This window comes from Ursus arctos, unplaced genomic scaffold (genome assembly GCF_023065955.2).
Source record: "Ursus arctos isolate Adak ecotype North America unplaced genomic scaffold, UrsArc2.0 scaffold_25, whole genome shotgun sequence".
Lineage (NCBI taxonomy): Eukaryota > Metazoa > Chordata > Mammalia > Carnivora > Ursidae > Ursus > Ursus arctos.
The window spans coordinates 16,427,442-16,453,621 of NW_026622930.1; the positions used below are offsets into that span (position 1 = coordinate 16,427,442).

Sequence of the window (26,180 nt, forward strand, 5' to 3'; positions counted from 1 at the left end):
GGGACCACTAAGAACATATATGGATGATATTGATGACCTCAAATAAATAGGAAAAAATAAATCTTACTGGCTAGTTTGCAAAACTCTTTTTCCAGAATTTTCAAATGCTCGGAACAATGTCAGGGATATGCATATACCCACTCTTTTATTTCATTTAATTTTTTTATTTCCATTTATTTCTACATTTCCATTAATGGATTAATACTCCAATTTTATTATTTTTCTAATCTTCAAGAAACAAATAATTTTCTTCTAATTTACCTAAAGTATCTCACACAGGTAAACAGAATGAAGGCTTTCAGCTCATTTTAACCCCACTTTGGGTATTACTGGATTCAGTTTGCTAAAATTTTGCTTAGATTTTTGAAATAACACTAATTAGAGAAATTGATCTATAGTTTTTCTTTTAATGTCCTTGATAGGTTTTGATATAAGGATTATTCTTAATAAAAAAGAAGCTAAGAATTATTTTATCTTTATCAAATAGAAGATTTTTATTTAAATGTTTGGCAGAATTTGCTAGTGAACTCATCTAAATCCAGACATTTTCCTGGGATTTTTAAAATAATAGATTTAATGCTCTGAGCAGAAAACGTGCTATTGAGATTTGCCTAATTCTCTTTTCAGTTTTGGTAGGTTATGTTTTTTTCTAAAACTGTGGGCATCTAAATTGTCAGATTAATATGCCTTATTTATCTATTTATTTATTTTCACAAATAAGATTTTTTATTTGTCACTATTAAATGTCTGAATTTTAAACAGGATTTTGGACTGGTGGCTCGCATCCATGAGCTCATTCAACTTCAACACTGGTTTCATCTCCCGTAGCTTTTCCAGAACCTTTACCTTCCCCACAAAGCTCTTTGAGCTTTCCCAATTCAAATGTGGTCTTCTTCAGCTTTTTTACTTTTCTAACAAAGACATCATGGAGTGGATAAATAGACTGACAAGTCTTTTCTATGTCTTTTCTGATGCTGTCTAGCATAAATTTACTGACCACTTCTTTTGGGTCATTTGTCTGCATGATTTCCATCATCTTTTTTCAAATTTGGTGGACCTACTGGTGCTGAGCGTAAGAGGTCTTCTGAATCTGATTGTTGCATTATCTTAGTAAAACCAACACAAAATAGGTGAAGCCGATAACCATCGGTCGTCTTGACATCAGCATGAGCTTCAATCACAGTCTGCCATTTTTTGACCATGGAACAAACACATTTTGTCATGGGGAAGATCCATGCCGTGGAAATAAGGCAGTTTTTGCCCTGAGCTTCCTCTGTAATTCACTTGACTTGTATAAATGCAACTTCATCATTCTGCAGATCAGCATGGCTCACTTCAAAAACTGACCCTTGAGGCCATCAGATGCAATTTTGGTTCCTTCAGTTCTTTTGACTAGTGTTTTTCCAATATTTCTTATACTGACCATAGCTGGTGCTTTCACATCATACCAGTCTTTCTTAGAAAGTGGATCAACTACTTTCTTCTTGGCTCCCTTTTTGCAACCTTTCCTAAAGACACTTGTTTTTGCTGACCACCAAGGCACTGCTCCAGGGGCTGAAAGGCAATATGCCTTTTAAATAACATATTCTTTAGATTTCTAATATCTTTAAGACCTTAATGTCTTTAAGCTACATATTTAATACCTCATATCTTTCTGACAATACAAATGTATCATCTTTTTCCTTGATTAGTCTGGCTAGGTATTTTTATTTATTTTCTTATGTTCTCCAAAAATTCATTTTTTTTACTTTATTGGTTTTCTCTACAAATAGAGGGAAATATGCTTACTTTATAATTTAATACTTTTTACTTTTATATTTATTTTTTCTTTCTATCTTCTTTGACCATTCTATTTTTAAGCTGCTCCAGTCTGCCTCTAACACTCACTACTCCGCAAAACTAAGTCTTGTCAAATTTAGCAAGATCTTCACGTTGCTATATCCACAGGGAATTTTCTTAAGAATGCTGGATATAGGTTATTGACCATCATGTCAGCAATTAAATATATAATGTAGTGACTTATGATATAGCCTCTGGAGGCAGAATTTCTCGGGTCAAATTCTTGCTCTGCTATATGACCTTAGGTAAATTGTTTTACCTCTCTGTATATAGTTTTCTTTATCATTAAAATAAATATTCCAAACATAATATGTAATTAAGTAAGTTGATACATGTAAAGGCCTTCATATAAGCCTGACACATATTTATATTGTTAATATATATTTGCTATCATTATTATATCCTTATTTTTGTTTTCATCCAAGCAGTCGTGAAAATTACAGTGTACCTCCATTTTCAATATTGTGGTCACTCTCAACGTGTGGTTTTCAAACTTTCATGTATGTATGAATCATCTAGGATGATTTCTAAATATTTTAATTCAATATTTTAATTTCCTTTTAATTTTAATATTTTTATTTAATAACTCTGGGCAGGACTCAAAAATTACATTTCCAGTAATTACTCCAATTGTTCTCATGTAGGTGGCTTACAGAGCACTTTTTAAAATCCCTGCTAACCAAGATTCTCTCCTTGACCAAACTGTAGTCAGATTTTTTCTTGCCTGTGCCTCCATCTTGGCCTATAAACACTTGAACAAACACCACTATAGTTTCTAACAGTTCCAGGCAGTACCCGTAGGATGTCTCTAGTCCCTCTTAAAACGCCTGCTTGAGAAAACTCAAAGCTGCCAAAAGAATTTACTGTCTGTTGCAGCCAATGCCTGAAGACAGGGCCCCTGTGCCCCAGTCCCTGTGTGAAGGGAGAAGCTAACCTTTGGTAAGTGCCAGTTAGCAAATCCAGGTGGATTTCACTTGGACCATCTCTACCCCCTTCTGCCTTTTTGTGATTTTTCACCTCCCTGACTGTTTAAGCCCCCGACATTTCCTCTCCCCACAGTCTATTCTCCTTTCAAAGGTCCGATCACTTCTGAACAAATCAGAATGGAGCTCAGCACTTTCCCCTATAGTCAGTAGTTACTGAACACAGTCTGTTCTCACTCCTTGAAATTAATGCCTGGCTGTGTTTATCTTTGACACTGCCCCACAATTAGCATTACTTTAATGTAATTTTGAAATAAATCTCATGATGCAAGACTCAAATTTTATCCAACTTTTTTTTTCTTTGTCTTGCTACTAGGTAACTATGTGTTTTATAAACCTCCCAGGTGCTTGTTACTGAACAAAAAAATTTAGACCCATAAAATCTAACTGTGACCTTGTTCTTTTTAACCATTAATGTAAAGGGTTTAATTTGAGCTCTCACTTTTGTTCAGTTTATCTATAAGTTTATCCTTCTGCCAGGGCCACGCTGCCCCGACTAGTATAGATTTATAGCAAGTTTTGAAATTGGAAAGTGTTTAAGTCTTGACCTTATTCTCCTGTCAAGTAGTTTTGGCTACTCTGCGTCCTTTGCCTTTCCCTGTAAACTTTAGAATCAACTTATCAATTTCTACAAACAAAAAAGCTTACTGGGGTTTTGAAATTGACTTAATTAAATCTATAGGCCAAGTCATGGTGAATTGCCATTTTAATACACTGAATCTTCTGATTCATGAATATGGAATGTTACAGCTTCCTTCTCACAGCAGCGTTTTGTAATTCTCAGAACACAAGTCTTGCACCGCTTTTGTTAATGTTACTTCTAAGTATTTTATTCATTTTTTGATGCAATTGTGAATGGAATTGTTTTTCTAATTTCATTTTCAAGTGTTCCCTCCTAGTATAGAAATATAATCAATGTTTCTATATTGGTGTTAAATCCTGCGATCTCGATCCTGACCTTATTGGAAAGTTTTGCTACGTTTTGTGACTTATTTGGATTTCCTACATACAGAATCAGGTCATCTGCACATAAAACAATCTCACATCTTTCTTTCCAGGTTGGATACCTTTTATTTCTTTATCATTTTCTTCTGATTTTTTTCTGTCTTATTGCACTGACTACACCTTCAATGGATGTAAGTGGTGAAAGCAGGCAGCCTTGCCTTTTTCCTGACCTTAAGGGGGAAGCATTGGTGTTTCACCTTCTTAGTAAAGTTTTCACTTCAGTGGTGAGACATCAAATGTTTTCCCCTAAAATCAGAAAAAAAAAAAAAAAAAAAAGCTATACCTATAGGACTTTTGTAGATATTCTTTATCTGTTTCAGGGACTTCTTAATCTGTTAGAAGTTATCATCAGTGGATATAAGATTTTTCAAAATGTACTTGTGCATTTATTAATATGATCATGAGGTTTTGGTACTTTATTTTATTAATATGGTGCATTGCATTAATTGATTTTCAGATATTACACCAACCTCTCATTCCTGAGATAAACTTCATTTGGGCATGGTATACATATAATCATTTTCCTACATGGCTGGATTTTTTGGCTAATATTTTCTTGAGGATTTTTGTAACCATATTCACGAGATCTATTGGCTAGTATTTTTTTTTCCTATTGATGTCTTTTTCTTTCCGTCTGCTGATAGGATTAGGATAGCACTTGCCTCACAAAATGAATTAGGAGGTGTTCCCTCCCCCTTTATTTCTGAAAGAAATGTTTCCATTGCTGTTGCTTCTTTCCTTCTCTGGATGAGTTCACAGAACATTGTTATTACTTACTCTTTATGATGACTAATTAAATTCACCATGTAGCCATGGGAGGTTGGTCTTTACTTAGTGAGAAGATTTTTAATCACTAATTTAATTTCTTCATTTGCTATACATCTATTCATATATTCTATTTTTTGTTGTTCTTATTCTTGTTCAGATTTAGTAATTTTTATCTTTTTTAGGAATTTTTCCATTTTATCCACATTGTGCAATTGGTTGGCAAAATATTATTCATAATATTCCCTTGTGATTTCTTTATTCCTATTTTGGTAATTTGTGTCTACTATTATTTTGTTGCCAACTCTAAGTAAATATTGGACAAGTCTGTTGATTTTTTTCAATAAAATTTTGGGGATTTACTTTTGTAGTATTTTTTTGGTATTTGATTATCATTTCTTTTCTTTTTTTTTTAAAGACTCATTTATTTGAGTGAGAACATACGTGCACACCTGGGTGTGAGAGTCGGGGGGAGGGGCAGAAGGAGAGAGAATCTCTAGAGCACCCCTCTGAGCACAAAGCCCAATTCAGCTGGATCCCATCACCTATGAGACCATGACCTGAGCAAAAGCAAGAGTCTGATCAGACAACCAGGTGCCCTTATTTCTTTTCTAATCTTTCTAATCTTATTTCTTTCTTTTTGCTTGCATTGGGTTTATTTGTTCTTTTATTTTCTAGCTCTCTAAAATGAATTTATCGGTTATCGCTTTGAAATATTTTTTTTCAAATCCAGACATTTCATTCATAAATTTTCTTCTAAGCACTGTTTTAGATACATGCCACGAATTTCTATATATTGTGTTTTCATCTTTGTTCAAGTCAAGATGTTTTCTGATTTCCTTTCTGATTTATTCTTTACTTCATTGGTTGTTTAAAAGTGTTCTGGTTAGGGCGCCTGGGTAGCGCAGTCGTTAAAGCGTCTGCCTTCGGCTCAGGGCGTGATCCTGGCGTACGGGGATCGAGTCCCACATCGGGCTCCTCCGCTATGAGCCTGCTTCTTCCTCTCCCACTCCCCCTGCTGTGTTCCCTCTCTCACTGGCTGTCTCTCTGTCACATAAATAAATAAAATCTTAAAAAAAAAAAAAAAGTGTTCTGGTTAATTTCCAAATATTTTTGGATTTCTCATGTTCTTTTTTTCTGATTTCTAATGTAATTCCATAGTGATCAGAGAACACACTTTATAGGAATCCAATTATTCTAAATTTATTGGGAATTCTTATGGACTAGCACATAATCTTTCCTGAAGAATGTTTCATGTATTTTTTCTACTGCTGTTGGATAGTGTGTCCTGTGAATGTCTGTTTGGTCATCTTCATTGGTAATGTCTTTTATAATATTATGTCTCAAGTCCTCAATAGTCCTGCTGACTTTCACTCTAACTGAGCTAGCTATTGGTGGGAGTAGGACATTGAATTCTCCAAATAGTTTTGTTAAAAGAAAAAAAAAAAGTCTCATATTGTTCAAAAAAAAGCTACTTTAAACTAAGGGTTTTTTTTGTTGTTGTTGTTTGTTTGTTTGTTTGTTTTCTCTTATTTTTTTCTTGGTATGAAGTAGAAGTACTTGAAATGTTTCAATTTTGTTTGAATCCCAATTGTTATCTACACTGACGATGGTGTTTTCTTTTATAATAAAATGTATTTAAATTAATCTGTAAAAAATATATATAACTTTTTTCTCCTCCTATATCTTGTGTATGGAAACATATCCAAACTCCTTTGACTGAATTTCAAAATATATTTACAGTTTTTTATTTTTTTTAATTTTGGGGTATTTTTTTTTTTTTTTGGTTTTTGTTTTTGTTTTGCTGTAAATGTTTAATTTCTTTTGATAAAACAAATGCACAGGGGTGCTTTTATATAAATAATTTATACAAGAAAATTCTTTGTCATACTGTTTGAAACAGTCTCACAATTGGAATAGTAAGACAGATCTCACAGGGCTTAGATGAAAACCAGGAAATGTTCACCAGCCTCTTTAATTTTCTAGTGAAATTTCTATCTTAGAAAAATGCCATATGGAGCTGGGGAAAAGTATGCCTTTAATAATGTAATGCATTAATCAAACATTAATTTTTGCTAATGTGAGTAGAGAAAGATCATATGATGATTCTGTGGCACATGTTTGATATATATAAACAGGAGTGCAACACAGTGCTGCCTGAAACTATGATTTGTTGACTAAAAGAAATTCTCATCATAAAAATCTCAAGAAGTCTTGTAGCTATTTAATAAAGATGGATGTTACCTTGATGTAGGTGGTGTCACTAAAGTTGATTTATACTGTCAATTTTTTCTCAACTTTAGTTTTTAAGTAGATTCCTATGCTATTATCAGAATATATAATATTCAAGGGCTCCTGGGTGGCTCGGTCGTTAAGCATCTGCCTTTGGCTCAGGGCGTGATCCCAGCGTTATGGGATCGAGCCCCACATCAGGCTCCTCTGCTGGAAGCCTGCTTCTTCCTCTCCCACTCCTCCTGCTTGTGTTCCCTCTCTCGCTGGCTGTCTCTCTCTGTCGAATAAATAAATAAAAATCTTAAAAAAAAAGAATATGTAATATTCAGACTTGTAGGAATTGGAAGCTGGAAAGGTTTCAGTAAATGGCTAAGAATTTTAGAACTAATAATACTGTTCAAGTTCACTTTTCGTTTTTGGTTTTTTTTTTTTTTTAAGATTTTATTTATTTGACAGAGAGAGAGACAGCCAGCGAGAGAGGAAACACAAGCAGGGGGAGTAGAAGAAGAAGAAGCAGACTCCCAGCAGATGAGCCTGATGTGGGGCTCAATCCCAGAACACCAGGATCACACCCTGAGCCAAAGGCAGATGCTTAACGACTGAGCAACCCAGGCGCCCCTCAAGTTCACTTTTCAAGTTCAATTATGAAATTATTCGCTCACCCAGTTATTCAGTTATACAGTTCTTCATGCCATTATTTGATTATGTATAACTTTAAAAAGGATAAATTGAATAAAATTTTATATTTAAAATTAAACATTGAAATACCTGGTACATTTCAAGGCACATAAAATAAGCTGAATCATTCTGGAAGGCATGTTGTCTCTGGATTTTCTCTATAAGCCTAAGGAGTGGGGTGACTAAGATTTTATCCTTATCACTATCTTGTTCTCATTGATGATTTTGCAAGTTACTCATATCTCTGTTTTCGTAAGATGGCAATTCAATGGTTCTTTGCAACTTATTCAGAATTCTTGTGACCTAAAGCAGCTCAAGAACTTACTTCATTTTATGTCACTACCTCTAGGTAAAGAATTAGCCAAGCAGGCAGAGGAATCAGATACTCCAGGCTAGGGTAGGCAAACCTTCTCTAAACACCCTGATATATGTATATATATATATATATATATATATATACATACACACACACACATATATATATTTAATATATATAAATATATATATTTAATTTTATTTTTATTTTATATATATAAAATATTTTTAACAACTCTTTAAAAATGTAAAAGCCATTCACCATTCTTAGCTTGCTGACCTATAAGCTTTTTGGGTTGTAAGAGGCTACAGGTAGAAATTGGGTTTATAGAGACCAGCTTATTTCTCACCCCCTTTATCCATGCCTATCCTAAGATTGTCTATCCATTCTGAAAACATGCCAGCTTTGCTATCATCTCAAATAGACTTCTTTATTAATCTGCCAATACTACCAATAACAGTTCACAGTTGATTTAGAAATGAGAATTTCAGTCTCAAAATTACTCAAGGATGAAATGGGTAAATGTGCCTTTGTGTAAAGTGTAATTTTAGATTCTTTCACATATTAGATTCCTTTATTTCTCACCTCCTTCCCTGAAGTAGATTCTCTACTATAAGCATGGAAACTGAGGAAAAAGAAGTTAAATAAGCCATGTGCGGTCTGATAAATTTTTTTCTTTTTTTAAAGATTTTATTTATTTATTTGACAGAGAGAGAAAGAGCGCACAAGTAGGTGAAGCAGCAGGCAGAGGGAGAGGGAGAGGGAGAAGCAGGTGCCCTGCTGAGGACCCAGGATCATGACCTGAGCCTAAGGCAGCTGCTTAAGGACTGAGCCCCCCAGGTGCCCCGTTGTGATAAATCTTCTAACTGGAATTTCAGTTCATGCATATCTGATTGCCAAACTCACACTCTCCCTATGTTCATGGTGCATAATAAGTATTAGTTGAGCACCTATTATGCCCAAGTCCATATGCCAGGCTTTTTACTTTTTTTTGTAGAAATCTCTTACTCTATCATTTAAATAAAGTTTCAGATTAAAAAAAATGATTTGAACTTGTTTTTCTGCTTATTCCAACATTACACATTTATAAAACATTCAGGAGCTTTGTATCTTACCAGAAAAATACATACCAAAAATCTGAACTATCATTATTTACTCAGAACAAGGTCTTTTCATTTACCTTATTTTCTTTAAGTACTGAGTACTGGCAGTGCATAGGCCCCCTTCAGGAGTTTTTATTCTAATACTTAGGTTACAAGGATAACAGAGTTTTCGTAGTTTTTCTGTAAATGGGTAGGACTCCAGGCATCCATCCTGGACTGAAAATATACTAGAATTTACATTTTTATGCTTAATAAAAGATAGCCTTAAAATAAATATGTTTCCATTTTGAACAACAAAGCCAAAATCTTATATTTCAGCTTTACTATAAAATGAAAATTTCCCTTTTTTAAAAATTTTTAAAAAATTGCTTTTTTTTAAATGTTATGTTAGTCACCATACTGTATGTACTTCATTAGTTTTTTGATATAGTGTTCCATGATTCATTGTTTGCATGTAACACCGAGTGCTCCGTGCAATACGTGCCCTCCTTAATACTCATCACCCGGCTAACCCATCCCCCCACTCCCCTCCCCTCTGAAACTCTCAGTTTGTTTCCCAGAGTTCATAGTCTCTCATGGTTCATCTCACCCTCTGATTCTCCCCCTTCATTTTCCCCTTCTTTCTCCTAATGCTCTCCATGCTATTCCTTATGTTCCACATGAATGAAACCATATGATAATTGTCTTTCTCTGCTTGACTTATTTCACTTAGCATAATCTCCTCCAGTTCCATCCGTGTTGATACAAATGGTGGGTATTCATCATTTCTGATGGCTGAGTAATATTCCATTGTGTATATGAACCACATCTTCTTTATCCATTTGTCTGTTGAAGGGCATTTTGGCTTTTTCCACAGTTTGGTTATTATGGACATTGCTGCTACAAACATTGGGGTGCATGTGCCCCTTCTTTTCACTACATGTCTACCTTTGGGGTAAATACCCAGTAGTGCAATTGTTGGGTCACAGGGTAGCTTATTTTTAACTTTTTAAGGAATCTCCATACTGTTTTCCAAAGTGGCTGTACCAACTTGCATTCCCACCCAAAGTGCAAAAGGGTTCCCCTTTCTCCACATCCTTTCCAACATTTGTTGTTTCCTGCCTTGTTAATTTTTGTCATTCTAACTGATGTAAGGTGGTACCTCAATGTGGTTTTGATTTGAATTTCCCTGATGACTAATGATGTTAAACATTTTTTCATGTGTCTGTTAGCCATTCGTATGTCTTCTTTGGAGAAGTGTCTGTTCGTGTCTTCTGCCCATTTTTTTACTTGATTATTTGTTTTTTGGGTGTTGAGTTTGAGAAGCTCCTTATAGATCTTGGATACCAGCTCTTTATCTGTAATGCCATTTGTAAATATCTTCTCCCATTCCATGGACTGCCTCTTAGTTTTATTGACTGTTTCCTTTGCTGTGCAGAAGATTTTATCTTGATAAGTCCCAATAGTTCATTTTTGCTTTGGTTTCCCTTGCCTTTGGAGACGTGTCTTGAAAGAAGTTGCTGTATATAGAAGAATGAAACTCAACCATTCTCTTACAGCATACACAAAGATAAACTCTAAATGGATGAAAGATCTCTATGTGAGACAGGAATCCATCAAAATCCTAGAGGAGAACATAGGCAGTAACCTCTTCGACACTGAAGATTTCCCTTTAAATGGAGCATCCTGCATTTCAAAAAGCTGAATAAAATGATGCTTAGAAAATCATTCCAGCCAGTTAATTAGGGCATAGGGGAAAGTTCAACACTAGAACATTCTCTGGATGCATTGTATTTTTATTTGATTATGAACAGGATTCATTTTCATTTAATTTGCCAACATGCCTTTCAGTGTTTTATTCTTAGATAAACAAGTGACTGTAGGCATGTTGAGCCAATTACTCTTATTCTGTTCCTAAATTGGCATTAATACAGTAGCCGGATGGAAATGGTCCCATGCTTGCTGACACATTATTAATGACCAGTGATGCAAAAAATATTGCTATAGCCATACTTATTTGTTTCTATGCTTGAGACCAATGGGCTTGATCAATCTCATGTTGCCTGTTGTTTTTCCTTTTTTGAGCCCACTGTCAGCATACTTTTACCAACAGGAAAGTCAGTTTCATATCTCCCAGCTCTACTGGAGGCTGAGTTCTGACATAGATAAAACAAAACTTTTTAATGCTTTTGCTTTGGTCCTAGATATCCACTAATGTTGGGACAACATTCTGACTACAATGTATTGTAACTTTTTTTTTTTTTTGAAAGGGGAGATATTAGATATATTCCATCAGCAGGTCATATCTTATCCTCATAATATTAATGGCCAAATACCTGATGATAGCCAAAAACAGCCTTAAAGCTTAGGACTAACATTTCATTACTGAAGTTAAGCACTCAAGCTCTGTAGTTGAAAAGATCTGGGATTTAGTCACGACTCTTCTACTTAATCAATGAGTTAACTTGGGCACATTACTGAATTAATTAGGCACATTACTTAAACTTTATCTAACATTTTTCATCTCTCAAATGAGGGCGGTATTAACCACCTTTTTAAAATAGAGTTATTGCGAGCATTAAATGAGATAACTCAGTCTATGTCATCAAATTAACCTTCATGTTCCTTCTGCTCCTACCTAATACTTTGCTACCGTAATCAGAATCTTATCTTGTTCATGGCTTCAAGCTCTTACTACAACAGATCCCAGGATTTAGGCCCCTTTACTCAAGTAGCATTTGGAGTCTGTGCCTCATTTTCACATATTTCCCCCCAAAAGCGTGATCCTATGTTGCCTCCCCTGTATTAGTAAAGATTCCAGTTCTTATTCTCTTGCCCTCATGGCGCTGTTCCCAAGAGTGTTCCTCAGCACACACAAATCAGTGTCCTGGAGTTTGCTACCTGAGGAAACTATTTAAGGCAGCCCCCATCTCTGGTTGGATTCGTCCCAGCTCTTCTACAGCTACCATCTACCTGCTCAGTTATATAGTTATTATCACCTATATTTATTACTGACTTTGGGTTCTTAAAAACAGAGCTATGTTCAAAACATCTATCAATTAAAGCATCTATTATCAGTCATTTCAAGTATTTGTTCAAGCTTTATGACCCAAGCATTGTTCCAAGTGACAATACGTATGTATTGTCTCATTTAATCCCTGTGACTCTATCAGGTGAGTACTATTATTATCCCCATTTTTCAGATGAGAGTGCTGAGTCACAGTACATGGAGGAGCAAGGATTTAGAATTTAAACCTCACCCCTCTGATTCCTGAGGTCATACTCTTCACCACTCTGTTTCCCCGTGGCTGTGAAGCTAACTGCCTCCCACTCAGGACTCCTGCAGATCTCCCATTTTCAGACTCCTTGAGGCTTTTCCAGCTCTCCGGTTGAAATACTCTCTGAAGTATATTTTTGTGCTTCTCTGCAGAATCTTGCTGAGGCTGGGACTTTGTCTCACTTGGCTTCTTCCTCTTCACTACCCTAATTCTGTACTTTTACAGATCTCTCCTGAGAGCACTTTCTTAGTAAATCACTTGCATATAATCCTCATCTCAGGCTCTGCTTCTAACAAACACAGGCTTAACACAAAGAGTTAATTATTAGAGTGGAATTTTGAGGGAAAATAGAGGACATGATTTATGAAGAAAATACTAAACATCATATGATTTCAACCACAAATATTTCAAGAGATAAAGGTTCCATCAGCCTTGTCACATCTAAGAGAAATTAACAATAATTCCTTAATAACATCAAAAACCCATTCAGTGTTCAAATTTCCATTGTCTCATTATGTTTATTAGTTTTTATTTGCTTGAATCAGAGTCCACATAAAATTCAAATAATGTAATTTGTTGATGTTTCTTGAAGTCTCTTTTGTAAGTTCTGCCCAATTTATTTATCCTTGTGATGTATTTGTTGGAGATAGGGTTGTTTGTCCTGTTACATTTCCTACAGTCTGCACTGTGTTGATTATATTTCCATGGCACAGATTAATATGTTACTCTGTAAATTGCTAACTGTTTGTAGAAGCTTGATCTGATTCAGTTTTGATTCTTCTGGCAAGATGGCTTTGTCGGTAGGTGGTATGTCCTTCTATCAGGAAGCACATAATGGCTGATATTTTCCCTTTTTTGTGTTAACAATTGTTGAGGATCAGTGTCTAGATTCCTTAATTCAAATAGAAGTTTCAAAGTGATAATTTCTAATTTTATAATGTCTTCTTTTTCAGATGAAAACCACTATAAAGGAAAATAAAACCCTTCATCTAATATCTGGTTTACTAGTTTTCTAGTTATTATCCAAAAGGCAATAGAAATGCCTCACCCTTCATTTACTAGTTTCAAAATAATGAGCTTGGATTTTTGTAGAATCTCCCAATGATGACCAGTGTGTTTTCTTTGCTCATTTTGTTTTCATTATGAATTCATATATTTAATCATACTTAATGTGTTTCACTCCACGGCACTTATTATTCTTATTAATGTTCGAATTGTCTCATCTTTGACCAATGAGATTCTCTTCAAATTGACTCTTCAGGAACTTTAGGGTAGCAAGCTTCATTTCTGTTAAGACAGGATGTTCCCGGTACATTTCCTGCCCCAGCATTGGAATCCCCTATTGCTCCCGGATGCCCTGGCTCTCTTTCCCAGGCCCACATAACTTAAACCCTTTCATGTGTTGCTCTCATCCTCCTGAAAATTGAAAATCTCCTCTTAAAGGTGACTGATGATCCTACAGTTTTAAGCCAGTGGCTCTCCCTCAGCCATTCTCTAGAATTTCCTTTAGAATTTTCGCTTTTGGAACTTCTTAATTTTGACACTCTGCTTTTTTTTTTTCCTCTTCCTCGTTCTTAATTACATTCCTTTCTACTATTTTTGTTAATCTCCTCTCTTCTGGTTCATTAAATGTAAGTGAATTTTACACATACACATATGTGACATGTATTTATATATCTCCTAAAGGAAGTAAGTAGTAATTTCTGACATCTCTGGGTATTGAAGAAAGGGCTCAGTTTCTTTTAACAATAATGTAATAGGTATTGAGAACATACTATATATCAGGCACTTTTAGGTGCTGGGATAAATCAGTGAATAAAACAGACAGAGCTGGTGTTTAAGTATCAGAAGACAGAGGATTAAATAAAATTAAAAAGTACACACATATATTTATATATAGTGGATAATTGCATACAGAAAATTATAGTTATAGAGATGGATTTCAAGTACTCAAGAGGACACTAAGGCCTCTATCAGAGGCTGAAACCAACCTGAGTCCTGAGGAGGTGCTGGAGTATACATACATCTGCATAGGGGAGAACATGCTGGAGAGAGGAAACAGCAAGTGCAAAGGCCCTGAGGAAGATGTGTGCCTTCCACACTGGAGACACAGTGAGGTATCACCTGTGGCCTGAAGTAAATGAACTCACAGAAGGGGAGCGAGATTTAAGATCAGAACAGTAAGGAGCAGGAGAAGCAGAACACATAGCACCTTATAAGCCACGAGGCTTTTACTGAGTGAATGAGAACTATTTGAGGTCATTAAGCAGACGAGTGTTGTAATATAACTTAACAGATTGAAGGGATCTCTTGGGCTGACATGTGGCAAGTAGACTGTAAAGGGGCAAGAGGAGTAGCAGGGGGACTTGTTAGAAGGTTATTGCAATAATCTCGGCCAAAAGACCAGAGCATTAGCAGGGGCTGGTGGTTAAGAAGCGGAGAGATTTGCCTAATTGAGAACTTATTCCCTGCCAACACCAGAAGCTGGCACATTGCCCTGATGTGCCAGTGGGAGCCAATTACACTGTGTCCAGGAGGCACTACGTTTTACTCTTTCCAATTAACCCATTCTTGTATCTTCAAGCAAGCTGTATTCTGATGAATGCAAACATGCCCACCTTAGTCAGAGGTTTTTGGCCATCACTCTGCATTCATCCTTTACACCTACCGCGACACAACACATCTTATGCCATAAGCATGCCACGGTCTGTAGGCATAATCTTTTCTGCTGCAGCCCCTGATTACCTACCTGATGGCCACCCAGCTCAGCCTGTGTTTCATATCTACATTAGAGATTCTCTGTCCATCAGTCCTCCTCCAATCCTTCAACGTTTAGTAACTGCTCCTGCATCTTCTGCATCTTTGATATTTTCAACCTGTTCATTCAGTCTATGTTGAGCTTTGTATTAAAAACTGCCAGATTACTCTTTATCATCTCATTCTGGACTTCAGATAAAATGGTTCAAAATTAAACTAAAGTTTATGAGTGAAGTACAAGTTATGTCATGAATATCAGGGTCATATGATGACCTGTATTTTTCAATTTCCTCAACCTTGGCTTAAGAGTCCTGAAATTGGTCGAATTAGGCAGGAATTCTAGAAAATACTGCCCAAAGAGAAACATCAAACTAATGAACAAAGGTGGTTTGCCTTATGATGATTACTAGCAAGGTGCAAATCATCTGTTATCACCCTGGAATGAACCCCACCAATTCAAAATAATAAGAAAAATAATAAGCAAAAGACTGATGTTAAGAGTGTCAAGAATAGATTTATCTGAAGTTAGTAGTTCTCAGACATTTTAAATAAATAAGTCCATAAAACTGATAATAAAACAAAACATACACACACATACTCATATACATTCAGTAAATTATACCAAATACCATCATTGAAAATCATGTACTCAAGAGTTTTATGCGAACCACCATAAGCTCATTCTGTCTCTAATGCAGATGGAAGGAAAGCAGGAACCACATATACCCTTGTCTACCTTAAGCTCTGAAGTCATAGATATTAAAGGGTGATGTACTCCACTTCAGAAAATTTCAGATCCGAACTCATTTTATTTTTTCCATTTCCCTGACTACAAATAGATAGGGCAAGAAAAAAAATATTGACTCTTGTGATAACCAGGCCTGGGTCTGGAAAGAGGGGAACAGAGTGAAAGGTGCTGATAGAGACTCAGCTGTTCAGGCAGCTCTAGGAAAGTACGGGAAGTCAATCATCTCGACCTAGTAGTTCTCAGTCTGCTTCCTGTCTTATTGGCCTCTTTGATTTTTGAATGGCATGGGCATCTGATATAGTCTGAGCATTACTCCCTGCTTCTTCCATACAGAGTGTTTTTGCAGTGTGGACGGCTAACCATGCTCCAGGGAAGTGCCTGAGAACACAGTTGCCGCAAAACAACAGTTGTGTGCAGTGGTGCCACACAATTTGGGTTAAATCCCCTGATCAGTAAGGCTTTCAAAGTGATTACTGTGCTTCCCAATATTAAATCATGACCTGAACAGCCTTTTGGTGAGGCTGGGACGGCTGCCCACTTTGCTGCACTTTGGATACAGCCAACTCTTCAGTACCATGCACTATAGTTAACATTTGTTTGGGCAAAGTAACAGCTACTCAATTCAAACCGGCTGACTCAGAAAGGAGTAGTGTACTAAGGAGATTCTTGGATTCAGAAACCAATCGGAAGGAATGTAGTTGGGCTTCAGAAATGAATCAGTTCTAGTCCAGAAACCAATACTGCACTCTATGTTAACTAACTGAAATTTAAATTTAAATAAATAAAAAGAAAGAAAGAAATTAACGAATCCAAGGATTCAAACAATGTTAAGGCTTTTTCTCCATTTTTCTCTGCTCCTTTCCGAGTATCTTTTTATTCAGCCCCCTTGTATCTGTAGACTATCTTCCTCCATTTCAGTTCATGAAACAGAAAACCTGGCTGTGGTGGTTCCTTTATTGCATACATTATGATTCAAGTATCCAAGGAGTTAATGCTCTAGCAACCTTGGGCCCAAGTGCAGAAATCAGGACAAAGTACTCACAGGTTCAGCTTGCAGTTGTTTCTCAACCACTGAATCAGCCATCTGGGGTGGCTCAGTGGTGTTGGCAGCTAGGGGATTCCTATTATCAGTCAGTTCCGAACCCCATGTCTTACTAGAAGACCAATCAACTTGTCCACGAAGAGCAGACATGGTGTGATATGGCTGCTCCTGCCTCTATAATGAAATTGGGAAAGAAAATAAAATTCTTAGAAAAAAAGGTGCTGGGGAAAAACTAGAATAACTGTATATTCTGTTTGCTTCCCTGTGGCCATGATCTTTTCCCCTTTGCATATTATATATTATAGCTTCCCCGTATTTCTTTCTAAATGCCCGATTGTCACTATATCTGCCCCTACACACTTAGGCATGCTGTCAACTTGAATAATTGGAAATTTTCATGTCCAGGAAATTTTGCAATGACTTGATGTCATTGTAATACAACATATGCTTTATGTTTCCTACATATAAAAAGAAATAAGCATACTGCAAAAACAAATGTAGAAACTGCTTGTAATGATTAAGAGGAAATAATTCTTAACTTAATAATATTGGTTTAGAAAGAGAGCCAAACAATAGATAAATAGGATACCTCTTCAGAAAAATAATTAAAACAAGGACTATAAAGATTAACTTCCCATTTTTATTATGAGTAGATATACTAAAATGTATGTTCATATTCTTTAGCGTATCAGTATTGGCTGAACATCTCTTTCCACTAAAATTAGTTTTCCAAGGACATGTACTACATTATTGAAAGTTGCTTTTTTAATATAGATTCTCCTCTAAAATAATTTTATAGTTGCTAAGCAGTCAAATGCCAAACTGCATACTAAAATATACATAATGTGAATGGAGGCAAGAAACAGGAGTAGGCAAAGGTGAGGAAGAAACACATGATTTCTATTCAGTTGGAAAAGGAATTAATGGCTAGCACGGTGAGAATGCTGGAAAGCTATCGCACCACCAGCATGATATTGTTGCAAAACTGCTTTCTGTGGATAGAATTCTTGTTGTGCAATCTTGATTCAGCTTTTAACAGCAATATATATGGGTTTCATCCTGGCTATCAGCACATTTATGACGGTCTTATTCAGGCCAAGAACTGGCTCAGGTGTGTTATTTCCAGACTGAGATGTTTCCGTGTATATAACTATATTTACAATAGAAAGGAATACCCAATATTCCTATTAAGACATAGATAACTCAAATTCATGGGAGATGAGGCATAAAATTATGCAGAACTCTCTGTCTAGAGTTGGTGACTACATATCACCTTAGGGCTGATCCTTACTTACTTTCAAGGATCACTAACAGGTTGCTTCCCATTGGTCCCCTTAATTGTGGAGGTCCGGGACTAGCTGGCATGAATTGCTTTGGCAAAAGGTGTAATGAAATATTTTATGACCTGCAAAGGACAGATCTGTTCAAATCCCCTTTGGTTGGCAGAACAGGTCCCTAAGAAGGAGATACGCCAATTTGTGTGAGTGAGAAAGTGACGAAATACAAAACTGCAAACCATAGTGGGAGGCAAGGAGTCCTGGCTGGTAATTCAGGGTCAGACCAGGGTCTGTGGGTTCACAGAAGAGACTGGATATGGCCCTGTATGTGGCTGATGGTGAAGCCCTCCAGAGATAGACACCCTGAACCATGGCTGAGCTTGTGGTTTGGTGGATTACACGAATGTATTGATATATGCACCTTAGCTGAAAGAGTAGATCAGGGAAATTGAATGTGCTTATAATAAACTTTTAAAAAATACAGCTGACCCTTGAACAAAATGGGTTTGAACTATACAGGTCTACTTATGGATGTATGCATAAGTATACATGGATTCCTAGTTTTGAAATAATCAGAAGTTATTGAGAAAAATACAGACATTGGAGTGGAAGATTAAGATTTAAACATTGCTCTTATAAACTCATGGCAATTAGACAAAATACTTGAACTTTGTGCCTTAATCTAACCCACAAATTTACCATGAGGATCAATTGTGCTGTCATAAGACCACATATACATGAATTAAACTACCTAATACAGCAGACTGTGAGTTTTTGTTTATCTGTCTCTGGTTTCAAACTTTGTATGAGTAAGGTTCTACCTGATTTGTTTTTGAGCTCCCGTGCACAACAGTCTCTCAATATTGCTTATTGAGTAAATGAAGTGCCTTCTCAACAGCAAAAAGCACCCCTCATCCTTAATACACAAATTTAATTAAATCATGATTCCTTTATTAGTTGGTAGTTAGAAATGTGCTTGTCAATAACCCTGAGCCTCAGGACATCATTACAAATACTCACTATTTCTGTGTTATTGATTCTTGGTTGCATTAGATAATATGAATTTTACGGGAAACAATGATAGATAAACTAAATTTCATAGTTTATTCTACAAAGGGAGTGGACCTTAATTTTTTTGTTTTGAGGGTAAATGAATATTTTATGTTATAAAAATACTTTGCCCGAGGCAAACATGCTTTAAGTGTCATGTCCAAAGCCACAACAATAATTAATGGCACATTTGGGATATAAAATGCATTACATCATGTCTTACACTATGTAAAATGTTAAGAAATTGGATGGAAGGTGCCTTGACATAAAGATCAACGCAAAGAATAGGTGTAGTAGGTATTTTTGTGTTGCTTTAGAGTAACAGCCAGCTGTTAGTGATCGTTACTATCATGGCAGTCCTCATTACCCTTCCTCTTCTCTAATCCAGTGTGTCAGTATATATGGACAACGGACACTCTGTTTCATGAATCAGTCCACATTCTTCAGTCTATGCTTTCCCCCTAGTCTATCTGATCATCTACTGATCATCTTCCATGGCATCTACTTTTTCTGGCCCACTAAATACTAGCAGAGTTAAATTTTAATTAGTATGTTAATTGCTTTTCAAATATTTTACATTTTAATTATTTTATTTTTTATATTTATATTTTAATTAATATCAATCGACTGTTTGAATTAAGGATATCTGCTTGGTTAAAAACTTCACCCAGGTTACACAACTAGCATACTTTTATATTTTAATTTATATTTATATTTTATTTTAATTAATTTATATTTAATATTTATATCTTAATAGCAATTGACTGTTTGAATTAAGGATATCTGCTTGGTTAAAAACTTCACCCAGGTTACACAACTAGCATATTTTTATATTTTAATTTATATTTTATTTTAATTAATTAATATTTAATATTTATATTTTAATTAATAGCAATTGTTTAAATTAAGGATATCTGCTTGGTTAAAAACTTCATCCAGGTTACACAACTAGCACTCAAGTACCTATTCATCAGAGTCCAATGCCCATCATATTTTCTTTTGTGGAGAATAAAACAAGGTATCTAAGAATTAGACGTTTTGGATAATGATGGAAGATCCTTGCAGATATTACTCAGTTTTGTTGAAATACCCTCTACCATGTGCCCAAACAAAAGCCCTGAACACACACATATATAACAAAATGTAGAAATTAAAATCTCAGAATAAAAGGAAACATGTATTGATGTGTGGGTATGGTTTTCCCACTTTTTTTTTTTCCTATCTTCCTCCTACTCATTATTCAGTTAAATATGTGTTCTGCACTTAAGCCTCCCTTTCTCACCTAAACTAGGTCATATCATCAAGCAAATATTCATATAACAGGTGGACATGCCATGACACTGATCATACTTTGTTGAGTTTATTTATTTAATGTTTATCTTTGCTGCTGAACTTTACTTTTTAAAGACGTAGAATTTATTTGCTCTCTTAGCCCAGTTTTCCATACATAATAAGGGCTCAATAGGAGTTTGGTGAATGAATGGAGAGCTAGCTACAAGGAAAGAAAGGAATAGTCCCTCTCTTCTTCCAATTCATCATACCACCAACACCAAATGTGTGCACACGCACGCCCACACACAGACACACACTACACACAATGCAAATGCAATTCATTAAAGGCAAAAGTTAGCCTTTGGTGACATACAAGGATTAAGAGTCTTTTATACCCAAGCTATTCTTGTTCTCTGTATATTTAAAATATGAAAGCATAGTGCTAAAAAAAAAAATTCAACTGAGTAAATTTTTAAGATTTTACTGGCTTTATTCAAGGATTCATGAATCAAGCAGCATCCCATCTAGCAAAGAGAAAGGAGCTCTGAAGAGCTGTACAAAATGAAAGACCTTGATAAGCAGAGGGGGATGGGACAAGAAAGATGTACTAGCAAAGAACTGATTGCTAGTGGCAAGGTCATCTTCCTTTAGGGGATGATAAGGTTCATCAGACAGATTACCTCACTAGTGCTGACCAGGTAATTCCAGATTGACTGCTTTAAGATTCCATTTCTGGGAGAGGCTGAAACTGTAATTAAGTTGAGTACTAAATCTCTAATTGGTGATGTGGGGCTTAGCACAAGTGACTCCATTTAGAATGTATTGTCTCTGTTTTAACAGTAGTGAGTTTTGACACAATTATGGTTGAAGAATAGCAGTGCTGTTTATGCCAAAATGCACTTAAAACATCAATATCACAGAATCTCTCTAGCATTATTTCTTATGGATGAACTGTGGAGAGTTGGGAAATATAATGCAGAAGAATTTATAATCCAAGACTTTATTTATTGAGAAAATCACCCATGCTTTATTGGCATATCACTACATTTACTGTAATTGCCTAATATAAGCTTAAGTATACATAATTGCATTTTTCTATCCTCTTTCCACTGACAAAACTGTGGCATGATTGTAAAAATACCAAACATGGACAGCAGGAAGGAAAAGTTTGCTCAAGAAAGAATGCACTGTTTTTATTTGTAAAATGACACATTTATTAGTACTACCTATTCTGCACTTCAATTATAATATATGCATACTGAATAGCAAATTGAGAGAATAAAATAAAAAGCTTGTTTCATATAAAATGGCATGGTATAATAAGAAATATATTTGGTCTCTGTCCCACCTTCCTGGAGCAAAACTCCTAAAATACTTATAATTTTCCGAGTGATAGGAATGTCTTTGTTATTCATAATGAGCTCCTTTCAATTACATCTTAGCTCATGCTAATGAAGTGACTAAGGACAGGGCCACTAGGCAGCCTTAGTGGGCTCATCACCAGAAAGGCCAAGTGATTGGAGAGCTGAAACTCTCAATCCTGCCCACTGATGTCCAGGAAAGGGGGATGGGCTGAAAATTAAAGATCTACAGAAACTCTTGAACAAAGAGAATCAATGAGCTTCGGGTTGGTGAATGCATCCACATGCTGGAGGGTGGTGCACTGCAGTTCCCCAAGGGGAGGGGGACAGTTCTTGCATTCAGGATCCTCTGGCTCTTGTCCTCTGTACATCTTCATCTAACTGTTCATCGAATCCTTTATCATATCCTTTCTAATAAAGATAAGTGAATGTTTCTCTGAGTCTTTGAACCACTATCTCTGGTAGAGAGTGTCAGAACTGAGTTAAATTCATGCGACACCCAGCCAGTGTCCACTGATAATTTGAGAACTGTCTGGTGGTGTTGGAAAACACACAACAGAAATGACTATGCCATATTGGATTCTCAAGATTTTGTTTAGGTCACTGATGGACTCACTTAACACTCATTCTTACCGTATCATGTAACAAAATGCTTATCGTATATTGTGCATTTTTCTATGAACCAAGCACATTTTTTTTCAAAACTCTATAGAAGAGACACTAATTTTATTCCCATCTTGCAAATGACTAATCCAAGCTCAAATGCTCTGAAAACTTTAAGTTATACACCTAACATATAAATGAGCTCTATACAGACACAGGTCCACCAGACTTCAGTATTCATGCTCTGAACCGTTGACCTATCATGGACCTTCTGCTACATACATGTGTAGTTCCCTATAGTTTGCCCTTTTTTCCTATTGTAGCTCTTAGAAAACTTGTTCTTTGTAATTAAGTTAAATCTAATTTTTTTCCCCAATAGAACTAAAGGGAATCAGGAGAGTCCCTTCTTATTCTTAGATAGTAAGAGAAGTAAATTCCCTAATCCTAACATCTACCATCTCTATATCTAGACCAGAATTGCTGTGGGAGAGGATTTTAAAACTCACTAGGTATCCAAGAGCTTTCCTCTGCTTCCCAAACTCTTGTGGTTGTTCTGGGTTATGTGTCTAGCTCTGGCTAATGGACTGAATGAAAGTCTCTATCATTTGGAGGCAGTAAAAAGTTTCTGGGTAATGCTCTACCTCTCCCTTTTTCTCATTCAGTAACCCTGGAAACCATGCATTGAGATGGCAGGACTTGAGATGTTAAGAATAATGAATCCTTAAGTCAATGCAATGAGTTTACCTGAAAATCCACTGAAATGTAGCAGAATTTACGTGGATGGAAATAAACCTTGCCTTATTCAGCTCAATCTGATTAACACAAACCCAGGGAAGAGACAATAAACATACAGTGTTTGATCCAAAATCTTAAAGTTAATTAGCACGCTTTCAGTTTGAGGTATCAGAAAATCCTACTACAAATTACTTCAACAATAGGAAATGTATTATCTTATATGAAAATGTAATCAGGAGGTGGTTTGTTCTAGCACAGTAACTCAGCAATGTGCTCACAATATGACTGCAAGCCCCAAACATCATGTTATTAAACTTTAATATCCAAGGTTAGAGGTTAGGGAGGAAAGTGTTCTATTCTCATGTCTAGTTTTAAGGGAAGGGGAATTTTCCTATTACTCCCTTCCCATATAACCCCTTCCCCCTTTATATCTAAGCGTCGAATTCTCCTATCTAAACTAATTGCTATAATTGAGTTGGGCTTTACTGGGATTGGTTCCCTAGTCTAATCAACATGCATTACCCAGGGCTAAGAGATTCCATAAAACGAACAGTCACCCAATTCCTGAATAAACACAGGGTTCTGCTACCAAGGAAAAAGTCAGTAACGGTTACTAAGGAGGTAACAGTGTCTGACGATAAGAAAGATATTCAGAGAGTAATGTAAAATGTTCCTTCGACATTATGCATCCGAATTCAAATGCAATTTTAAGGTCAAGATGTGGCTAATATTACTTTCTCTCTAAATACCCTCTTTTTTTTTTTTTCCAGCTGATTAATGTTTTATAGCAGCTGCAAACATGTTATCATTGTTTGTTAACCTAACACAGGAGTAGAAAAGCTTCTAATGGGAACAAAAATTTCTCATCAATGCTCAACTATTAATCTCGTTTCTTTTTAAATCACAAATTGGCCCACTTTCAGGTAGCTGGCTTTCAAGTATTATTTGTATTATTTGTATTTAATTTTAAACTATTTGTGCTGGTGTCATGTAGAAAATACCAAATTTGGAAATATTCACTTTCAAATATTAGAGCATATGGATCTTTTTAGGCAAGGGCTAATTTAGGGTTAAAAATGGATTCTCCTCATTCTCCAATAGGCTGCCACATTAAGCCAACTTGACTGAGAAGATATTTTGTATTTAAGGAAAATAGTGTTTTTTTAAATGTAAACTCAAGTGCAATTCCATATTATGACCATGAAAAGAGAAGCTCGCCCAAGGAAATATTACTGTAATTGTGAAGTTTGGTTAGGAGCTAAAGTAGACTATTTTGTTTTCTGGCTCAAAATTTCAGCAGTTTCTAAGGTGATTTCTAAGAGAATCCACTATAAAAGTCCCCAGTGTGTATGCTTTTTAAGAACTTGTGTTATAATCTCCACCTCTCCAAAGTATGAATTTAAATGATGGGCACTAATGTGCACACAGGATCAGGTGCGTTATTGGCTCTTCAGGATCACTGAAGCAAGGAGGTGAATGATGTGTGAAATGAAAAACCCGACCCAAAGCTCGGAGGGAGTCCAGAGAGAACTGTTTCGTAGTCCTGGCAGCGCCCGCTTAGCATGATATGAGAATTACACAGGTGGATCATAAAAGCTCCCTGAATCTCAAAGCAGGGAGGGCAGATGAGGGCGCTTTCATGAGCTATTTTACGCCCGTCCTTTTCCTTAGTACATTTTTCTTATCTCTCAGCTACTCAGGGTTATAACAATTAATAGTCTCTATCTCAAAGTGAAGTATTAAGGGGAGGAAATTACCTGAACCACTTGAGCTGAATAACTCAACTTTACCTCCATTTTCAAGAGATATAAATGGGCAAAGGGGAGATTAAAAAAAAAAAAAAAGGAGGAAGAAGAAGAAGAAGAAGAAGAAGAAGAAGAAGAAGAAGAAGAAGAAAAAGAGAAAGAAAGAAAGAAAGAAAGAAAGAAAGAAAGAAAGAAAGAAAGAAAGGAAGGAAGAAAGGAAGGAAGGAAGAAAGGAAGAAAAAGAAAGAGGTACTAGGGAAGGATTTTGTCCTTAGAAATACTAATTTCAGTTCTTTACCTAAGCTTTCTGTAGAGACCTAAGGCCTATACTTAGAAATACCGTATCCTGATCTTTGTTAGCCTGTGCAAAATAACATGAAATATAATAATAATAATAGTAATAACATAAACACATGCACATACTATACCTAAAAATAATATAATAAAATACACACATGCACAATAAATAAGTAAAAATCTATTAGTGTCTGAGCTGTCTGTAAAATGTTAAGCTCTTGGATCACCTTATCCTAAGTATCAATTGAAAAGCTTTCTAGGATTGGCCTGACGGGCTTGGAGGGATAGGGGAATGAGGAGAACCATTAAACAGCCACAGTAGACAAGCAAATCAAAATAAGTGAATTCAGTGTGACTGTTCTTACTCCCAGAACCTCATTTCATTAGATCTGACTTGTAGCAGCAAGGGTGGTAATTAACATGTGCTAGTTTCACTGTTTCCCAAAAATGGAACACACACTACCACATAAAAAATTTTTTTGGGTGTTGATCTGATTTTAATTTTGATAGTTACAAAGTAATTTTGGTACGTATTTGGGAAAAACATACCACAGACACCAGCATGTCATTGCTTGAACATTATCCCTTAGGAGACAAAGTAGGAGGTGTACCATATGACAACATATCTGAAACAAGTATCGAAGTGACATATGTAAGGAGCACTGAGATACAAAAATGGGAAGGGCTTACAGGGTTTTCAGGAGAGAAGTATCACAATTTTCTTTATGATTTTGTAAGACTCAATGACCCATTTATCACTCCTTTCAAAATTTCCCTGCCTCTAGTTTGCACGTTGTGACCACGTTACTCCACTGCTAACCCCGACTCTATGTCATTTATTTACCACTGCCATCATCATAATAGCTACCATTTTTCAAGTGTTTACCATGTGCAAGTCACTGAGTTAAATGCCTTGGGCGAAGCATATCACTGAATTCTTAAAAATGAATCCTTAAAATAGCAGATGCTGAAATTATGCCCATTTTCCAGATAAGGACACTGAAGCTTAGAGATGCTACCTTTTTTTTTTTTTTTTAATGATTTTTTATTATATTATGTTAGTCACCGTACAGTACATCCCCGGTTTCCGATGTAAAGTTCGATGATTCATTAGT

The 26,180-nt window shown here is 35.9% G+C and overlaps 1 pseudogene; it reads right to left on the reverse strand.

Annotated features, from left to right (window-relative positions):
• Positions 1-754: 754 nt before the first annotated feature.
• LOC113267170 (40S ribosomal protein S3a-like) lies at positions 755-22,056 on the reverse strand (annotated as a pseudogene).
• Between the last annotated feature and the right edge of the window lie 4,124 nt (positions 22,057-26,180).